General features: G+C 35.1%; 1 long non-coding RNA gene across 1 annotated transcript; it reads right to left on the bottom strand.

The window, feature by feature from the left end:
• Positions 1-4,822: 4,822 nt before the first annotated feature.
• On the bottom strand, positions 4,823-6,479 carry LOC113299397. Its single transcript, XR_003334858.1, has 2 exons — positions 6,215-6,479; positions 4,823-6,038 (listed from the first exon to the last, which is right to left on the bottom strand). It is a non-coding gene; the product is annotated as an uncharacterized LOC113299397 (long non-coding RNA).
• Between the last annotated feature and the right edge of the window lie 1,872 nt (positions 6,480-8,351).

The raw sequence follows: 8,351 nt of genomic DNA, 5'->3' as shown, positions 1-8,351 counted from the left end.
AGTATTGCACAATAGAAATTTCGAGTCAAGATTATCTTTTAATTATTCTCGAAATATGACTAAGCTTAAGAACATTTGTTCAATACTTGATGAATTTGGTTAAGAACAATTTGATGTTTATAACCTAAATCATGTATCAAGTTAATCATTTGAAAATATCCTGGAACAATGATATGTATCATTGATGTTATTTGGGAATGTTTCAAATCGACAATTAAAGAGATATAGAACTACTGAAAATCTGGATACATGACAATACACATACCAGTACACATACTATCTTAACTGTTATAGTTCCGAATCCACGGTACATGTACCAGTATGTATACCAGTGTAACTATATTTCGACAACAAAATTTGGTACACATACTCGTATGGACACCAAAAAGTTCTGTTTACTCGTGAACTCAGGAAGGTACACGTACCAGTACGGATACCAAAAGTTCTTGAACTGTTTTTTGTCTTAAAAGTATACACACTCGGTACATGTACTATGACAGAACTGACTCACGAACTGTATGTAAGTACACATACCAGTATGCGTGCTTACGCAATCGAATATATTTAGATGCATTAGAATTATTTCTATGAGATAATCAACATTTGAATAACTATCTAAAAACACACTTAGACATATTTGATCACATTATAACCTATGGTTGTGACTCAAGATTAAAGTCTAAAATGTTAAATAAAAATGGTTAAGCTTATGGTTCGTTTGGATAGTTTCTCCTAACCATACTTGAACAAGTCATTATACATGGTTTGGTTGCGGTTCATCCTAACCAGAGTGTATATTCTGTTGAGTGTTTCTCAAGTCGAAGATTCATCTAACGGTGGATATTGATTGATTGATTTCAAATCTACCTTAGCTTAAATACTAAGCAACTTTCTATCTTCAAAAGTCAATATAAGGAGAACCTCAATTAACTGGGATTTTTGAATCCCTGACACTCTTCTTGTGTGTCCTAGTTTTAAACTAGAGTCGTCCTCTCCTTAATACCATTCCAGGGTTTAACGACTAAAAAGACTTTGCTTAGGGAATCGTGAAGCCACGTTCGACTATGTTTATCTTGATAGTTCGTGTATCCTGATCTACCTACTGATTGTTGAGTCTCACTCCGATCAGGAAACATAGATAAAAATCGCAATGTTCTTCGTCTCAGACTTCGTGATTCCACAAGTATATTCCTCCATAACGATTCTTCATTGAAATAAGAGTAGGTTTTACTTGTGAAAAAGCGGGGGTCTAACAACCACACCCAATATTTCGCTTAGGAAATCTGTATGGAAAAACTCTAATATAATTTCCAAGAGAATCAACTAGACAATCAGACTCAATCAATGGAAATATATCCAAGAGTTATATTATGTTTCTCAATGTAATCAGCAAATCAAACCGATAGAATCCGTGAGCCTGATTATCATGAGAAACAACTTTAACGGTACCAAAGACAAATGTTGAAGTGTCAATCAATTTATATCAACAACCAAAAGTTGGATTATCTAATTGATTGAACTAAGCACAACCTGTGATATTTCAATTATATAAACAAATATAACACGGAAAAGAAATAACAGAAACACCAGAAATTTTGTTAACGAGGAAACCGCAACTGCAGAAAAACCCGGGACCTGGTCCAGATTTGAACACCACACTGTATTAAGCCGCTACAGCACTATCCTACTGCAAGTTAACTTCAGACTGGAATATAGTTGATCCCTAACCAATCTCACACTGATCAAGGTACAATCTCGTTCCTTACGCCTCTGAATCCCAGCAGGACTCTGCACACTTGATTCCCTTAGTTGATCTCACCCACAACTAAGAGTTACTACGACCCAAAGTCGAAGACTTGATAAACAAATCTGTCTCACACAGAAATGTCTATTGAATAGATAAATCTGTCTCCCACAGAAATACCTATGAGTTTTGTTCTGACTTTTGATAAATCAAGGTGAACATGAACCAATTGATACGCCAGACTTATATTCCCGAAGAACAACCTAGTAATAACAACCACCTCACAATAATCTTAATCGTATGGTAGAGAAACAAGATATTGTGGAATCACAAATTGTGAGACGAAAATGTTTGTGACTAATTTTTATCTTGCCTATCGGAGATTAAATCTCAAGCAAATCTTAGAGAAGATAGTACTCAATACGACAAAATAAAGCAAGATTAAAACAAACTACATAGAAAATAGTTGGGTTTGGCTTCACAATCCGAATGAAGTCTTTAAGTTGTTAACCTATAATGGTTTTAGGGAAAACCTAGGTTAAATGAGAATCGACTCTAGACGCAACTAGTATCACACAGTAGGTGAGGGGATTAGGTTTCCCAGTTGCTAGAGTTGTCCCTTATATAGTCTTTACATCAGGGTTTGCAATCAATGTTACCTTGGTAACAAAGTATTCAATATTCACCGTTAGATGAAAACCTGATTAGACTCAAGCTAATATATTTCAACCGTTAGATCGAACTTAGCTTGTTACACATAAATGAAAAGTGACTTCATTTAGATATGGGTAACCGTACCTAAACGTGTACACCTTGTTGGCTCAACAATAGCTAATCGAAGTTAGCCATATCTACACTTTTATATCAACCTTGTTCATATTAACACAACTAGTTCAAATGACTCAAATGAAACTAGTTATAGAGTTGTTCAATTGTTTATATTCTCATAGAAGTATACAAGACATAATTGAAGCGAAATCAATTTTGATTCACTCGAATCAATTCATGAACATCATAGCCAACGGTTTGCAAAAGATTACATTCCTTATTTTATAAATGTATTAGTTCATGAACAAACCGATTTAGAACATAACAAACTCAAGTATGCAAACAGGTACGCATACCTAAGTAGCCGGACTTGGTATGGGTTCGCCAGTATGCAAACGAGTACGCATACTGTCGTAGATGACCAAACTCAATTGAATTCCCGGACTTGAACTGTCACGTCGGTACGCATACGGGTATGCATACTAAGTTCCCGGACTCCAACTATCAAACCAGTATGCATACGGGTATGCATACTATGGTTCCCGGACTTGGAATAACTTGCAACAGTTAGCATACAAGTACGCATATTGTGATATATACAATCATGGTTATTCAACCATTGAAACATTCTTAGAAGATGACAATAGCTGTCTCACACAAACTATTAGCTTCAAAGCAATTTTCAAGTGATCAAATGATCAATACGAAACATTCTGAGTCTACACCAAACGATTGTCTCACACAAATCATATAAGATGTTACCAGGTGATTTTCACATGATCATCTTTTGACTTTCGTCAAGAATATAATATTAACTTGGTTAAAGCGAAATCTTACCAACATATATTTTGAGAAATATGTAAGCGAGTTAAACTCAGCTCGAAATATCAAATGTGTATAATTGAAGTCTATATAGCTATACGACTTTTGTCTCAAATAAGAGATAGAGTAGAAATAGACTTTTGAGTGATGGATGAGTTCAAGTCTCCACATACTTTTTGTTGATGAAGTTCCACAAGCTCCCCTTAGTAGTTCTTCGTCTTCAATCGATGAACACCGTGGAGTCTAAAACTCAACTACACATTCTATTCTAATCCGAGACTTAGCTATAAGTAAACTAGAAATCAAGACTTATAGTTTTGGCAACTAAACTTGGCAACAAGCTTGAGATAGCAACGCTTGCAAGTTCGACCTTGCAGTGCTCTAACAATCTCCCCCTTTGTCTATTTTAATGATAAAACTATCAATACATATGGATTACAAAATAAATAAACTTTGTAGCTTCTCATCCAAAAGCTTGATTTCCTTGGTTCTTCAACATTACTCGAAATCTTCGTCACTTCCAAGTACTCTAGTGATTCTGAACGTGTTCAACTTAGCATCATAGTTGTTGAAGATTCGTAGCTATAACAACATATAAAAACATGATGTTTTCGTATTATTATACAGTGTGATACTATTATTACACAGCATCAAAGTCCAATTATATCACATCTTTGACAACAATACTATGGTGATATGTATCCCCCCTAGTCAATACTTTATCTCACAATGAAAACCACTCCCCCTTACATAATGATCCGTAAACCATATGTATTTGTAGTGTGAAATACACAATAATTCTCCCCCTTTTTGTCAATATAAATTGGCAAAGGTACGAAAACTAGCGGGATCATAATGAAATTCTCATAGAGATACTTCATGACTAAAAGAGAACATATCAACTTTCTTTCGATGATTTCACATAGTCGAAACTTAGTGTATTCATCAAGGAGTTTATAAAGATACAAGATAACTCCTACAATATTCCACAACCGCACTCCCCACAAAGATTTGGCAATTAAGCACAAGTTCAATTAAGAACTCTCCCCCATAAAATGTCATTCCCGAAAGAACAACCAGAGCGACCTTACTTTTTCAAGAAAAGAAGGATTTCTTTGGAAATTAACAAATTACACGAAACATGAATTTGTATACAAAAAACTCAGTTAAATTAACTACAAGAGAACCCATGATTAATTTAATCGGAAATGCTCAACATAAGAGAACTTACGGAGCCGCACAGTACTTTCACATAGAAGTGGATCAGGGAAAGATCAATACTGTGGAATATACAAAGATCCATTCCATTTTCATCAATATTTGCATAATGATACAATAGACTTAATCTATTTTTTTTTTATCAAAAGTTCATTCTATTTTCCATCAATATTTGCATAAAGACATATAATAAACTTTTTGACAAATATGGGACAATCATAGTTCACGGACGTATATACACACATCCCCTAAAATTATTTTTGCAATATATAAAACCAATAAAGATTAATACTTTAAAATCATCTTCCAAATAAACTTTAGAATTTAAATAAATAAATGGGACATTTACAAAATAGTCATACTTTTTATAATTCAGTTACAAAATCATCATACTTTTGTAAATGGCTTACAAAATGATCATACTTTGGGCGACATAACGGTTTTGGCAGAAAACGGTGTTAATCTTCTCCAAAATACCCTCCTTCCTAACTCATCCTATTTAACTGCAGTTAACCCATCTCACCCAGCATCTCAGTTTCTGCATCAAACACCACCGTTTCTTCCATTTCTCTGGCAATTTAGCTCAATATCACAAAGCAGCAACTCCATTACCACCAACCAGTTCATGGCACAACTAATCCTTGCCTGCAAATCAACTCAACCCAAACTCTCCCCTACAATCTTATAAACTCAGCAACACACATTCTTTCAGCCTCCATACATTCAATCCTAACATTCATTTATCATTTCATTCTTCAACAATTTCTCAGCTCTTGCTTCCACCTGCAGTTACGCATTCGCAATTCAATAGCAACATTCATACATAGACGTCAAGTATCCATTCAGTCACAATATCCAAACATCGCATAAATCTCAGGCAAACCACCAGCAATTCCTTCACTGTCACCAGCACAATCACAAACTCATTGCAGGAACAACTTCTTCTTAACCACCACCAACAACACATCCACTACTCAAAACCATTACAGACTCTATCATCACTACTCTGCACCATCTCACTGAACTGCAGCTTCATTGTCTCCACAACCACTGCACCGTTATTGGCAGCATCAACATCAACTTAAAAACATCAGGCACTGTTGACTTCAATCACTGACATCCACATCCAGCTCAGCTCACAACCATTTTTGCTCTTGGCCTCAGCTTCCAACTGCACCTGCTCAACTGCAAACTCAGCTCAACAACCATTATTGTTTCCCTGATTCTTGTAGCTTCTAAGCCCATCTCCCTTCATCTGAATTCACTAACAGCACCAGCTTCTCAATCTTCCATAAATCAGCAGCATCTCAAGAAGAACCCTAAATTCATCTCAAACTCAAATTACCAACAATTTCGCACATAACCCCTTTTAAATCTTCAAATGAGAAAAACCCATCTCTAATTTCTTATGGTTTTCATCTGCTCGATCTCTATTACCAGCATCATCTCTTCTCTGCAAACCCTAACTAGGTTCTTTACATCCTTCCTGCACAGATAAATAGCAAAATACATACACAATCAATGAGTAACACAACCATCAAACTTACGTTATAAATTTTAATCTTCAATTTTTCCCTAATCAGGGTTTATGAAAAAAATCCTTAAAATTGTTAAATTAGGGTTTCTGAAATAATATCAAATTTAGGGTTTGTGATTACCAACCTCATTATGTTTGCGAACATTGTGTCTTCCTCTTGTAAGAAAACCACCCAATTTCAACAACCAGTTACTGATTTAAGCTTGTCAATCTTCACAAAAACACCACTATAGTTAAATCAAACAACACACACTAACTATGTAATCTTATACGGATCTGTTTGAGATGAAACTCACTGGAAATCTCTCAATCTTCAGTCATTCACCATTTTTGCAGAGCTCAGCTATTAGAAAAGAAGAGAGAAACGACTGCAAATAATGAAAGGGAAATAAAACCCTAAACTGTTATAGATTCTGTTTACTTTGGGCCTATCATGTCCGTCTAAATAATCTTCGAGATATACCTATAGTACGATCTATGGTTACATATATAGTGTAGTAAGGTTAAGGACAAAAAGGAAAATTTACTACCTGATTTAACTCTGATTTGGTGGGGCCTACTGACTTAACCCTTCAACTAACGGAAGTGTGACTGATTTGTTAATAGTTTGTAACTGTATGAATAATTTGTAAATCGGGTCCTAATTGTAGGACTGTTTATACATTTCCCTAAATAAATCTAAAAACATTTCAAGATGAAAATCGTTGGCAATGGCTATGTGTACTCACAATAATTGTTATTTCAAACCCTAGTTATCTTTCTTAAAACACAAGAATAAATTCTCATAAGAAGTTTCCTAGACAGTAAGACCTTTGAAAAATTCTTTATCGTCCCCGAACTCCTTGTCGTCAACAACCATTGGAACATAAGGTTCATGAACAAAGGAGTCAATTTAAACAAACCTTCTTGACTGATGCCGAACCAGGGCCTTATGAATTTCAAGAGTCCTAAATACAACAACCTTTATTTGTTGCAACTCCTTTCGTGTTTCCTTCAACTCTTCAGACTGGAATGTAGTTGAGCCCTAACCAATTTCACACTGATCAAGGTACAGTCGCGTTCCTTACGCCTTTGAATCCCAGTAGGACTCTGCGCACTTAATTCCCTTAGCTGATCTCACCCACAACTAACAATTGCTACGACCCAAAGTCGAAGATTTGATAAACAAATATATCTCACACAGATTAGTCTATTGAATAGATAAATCTGTCTCCCATATAAATACCTATGAGTTTTGTTCCGTCTTTTGATATATCAAGGTGAACAGGAACCAATTGATACACCGGACTTATATTCCCGAATAACAACCTAGTAATATCAATCACCTCACAATAATCTTAATCGTATGATAGCGAAACAAGATATTGTGGAATCACAAACGATGATCCGAAGATGTTTGCTTTTTATCTTTCCAATCGGACATTAAATCTCGAGAAAATATTAGAGAAGATAATACTCAATACGTTATAACAAAGCAAGATCAGAACACCCAACTACAGAGAAAAACAATTGGATCTGGCTTCACAATCCCAATGAATTCTTAGAAGTCGTTAACCGATAATGGTTTTAGGAAAAACCTAGGTTAAGGGAGAATCGACTCTAGTCGTAACTAGTATCATATAGAAGGTGTGGGGATAAGTCCATCTTTAATGGTTGGATACGACTTGATTGATCTTAAGAATCGTCCAAGTACTCTCACGGTATAATCAGGTTCACAGACTTGTTTCCGTTTACATATTAATTGATAGAGAAAGAGATATAAACTCTTCTTATAATTTTTGATTGAATTTCATTACGTTTTTACTCTTGAAATTGTATTAAGGTTTAGTCCATACAGGTAGCCTACGAAAACTTTGGTGGTGTATTTTGGTACCCCGCGTTTTCATCAATAAATTTAGAGGTTGGATGACTGATAATGGGTTGGTTGAAGATGATATTGTACGTAAGAAGTATACATGGTCTAATTGTCAAAGTTTCCACAATAGAGTTGTTTTAAAGATTGACATGGCCATTGTAAATGATGCTTGGATATGAGGTGCAAAGCTTTTCCGAGAATTGCAGCTAATTATTTTCCTATTTTTTGTTTTGCTTTAGAAAACCCAAAGCCAACTATAGATCCTTCTAGAATTCAAAATGTTAGAGCACTTATCGATCGAACTCGCAAGCGTTGCTATCTCAAGCTTATTTTTCAAGTTTAGTTGCCAAAACTATAAGTCTTGATTTCTAGTCTACTTATAGCTAAGTCTCGGATTAGGATAGTGT

This window comes from Papaver somniferum, chromosome 7 (genome assembly GCF_003573695.1).
Source record: "Papaver somniferum cultivar HN1 chromosome 7, ASM357369v1, whole genome shotgun sequence".
Taxonomy (NCBI): Eukaryota; Viridiplantae; Streptophyta; class Magnoliopsida; order Ranunculales; family Papaveraceae; genus Papaver; species Papaver somniferum.
The sequence above is the reverse complement of the archived record's forward strand: the minus strand, read 5'-3'. Positions and strand labels throughout refer to the sequence as shown.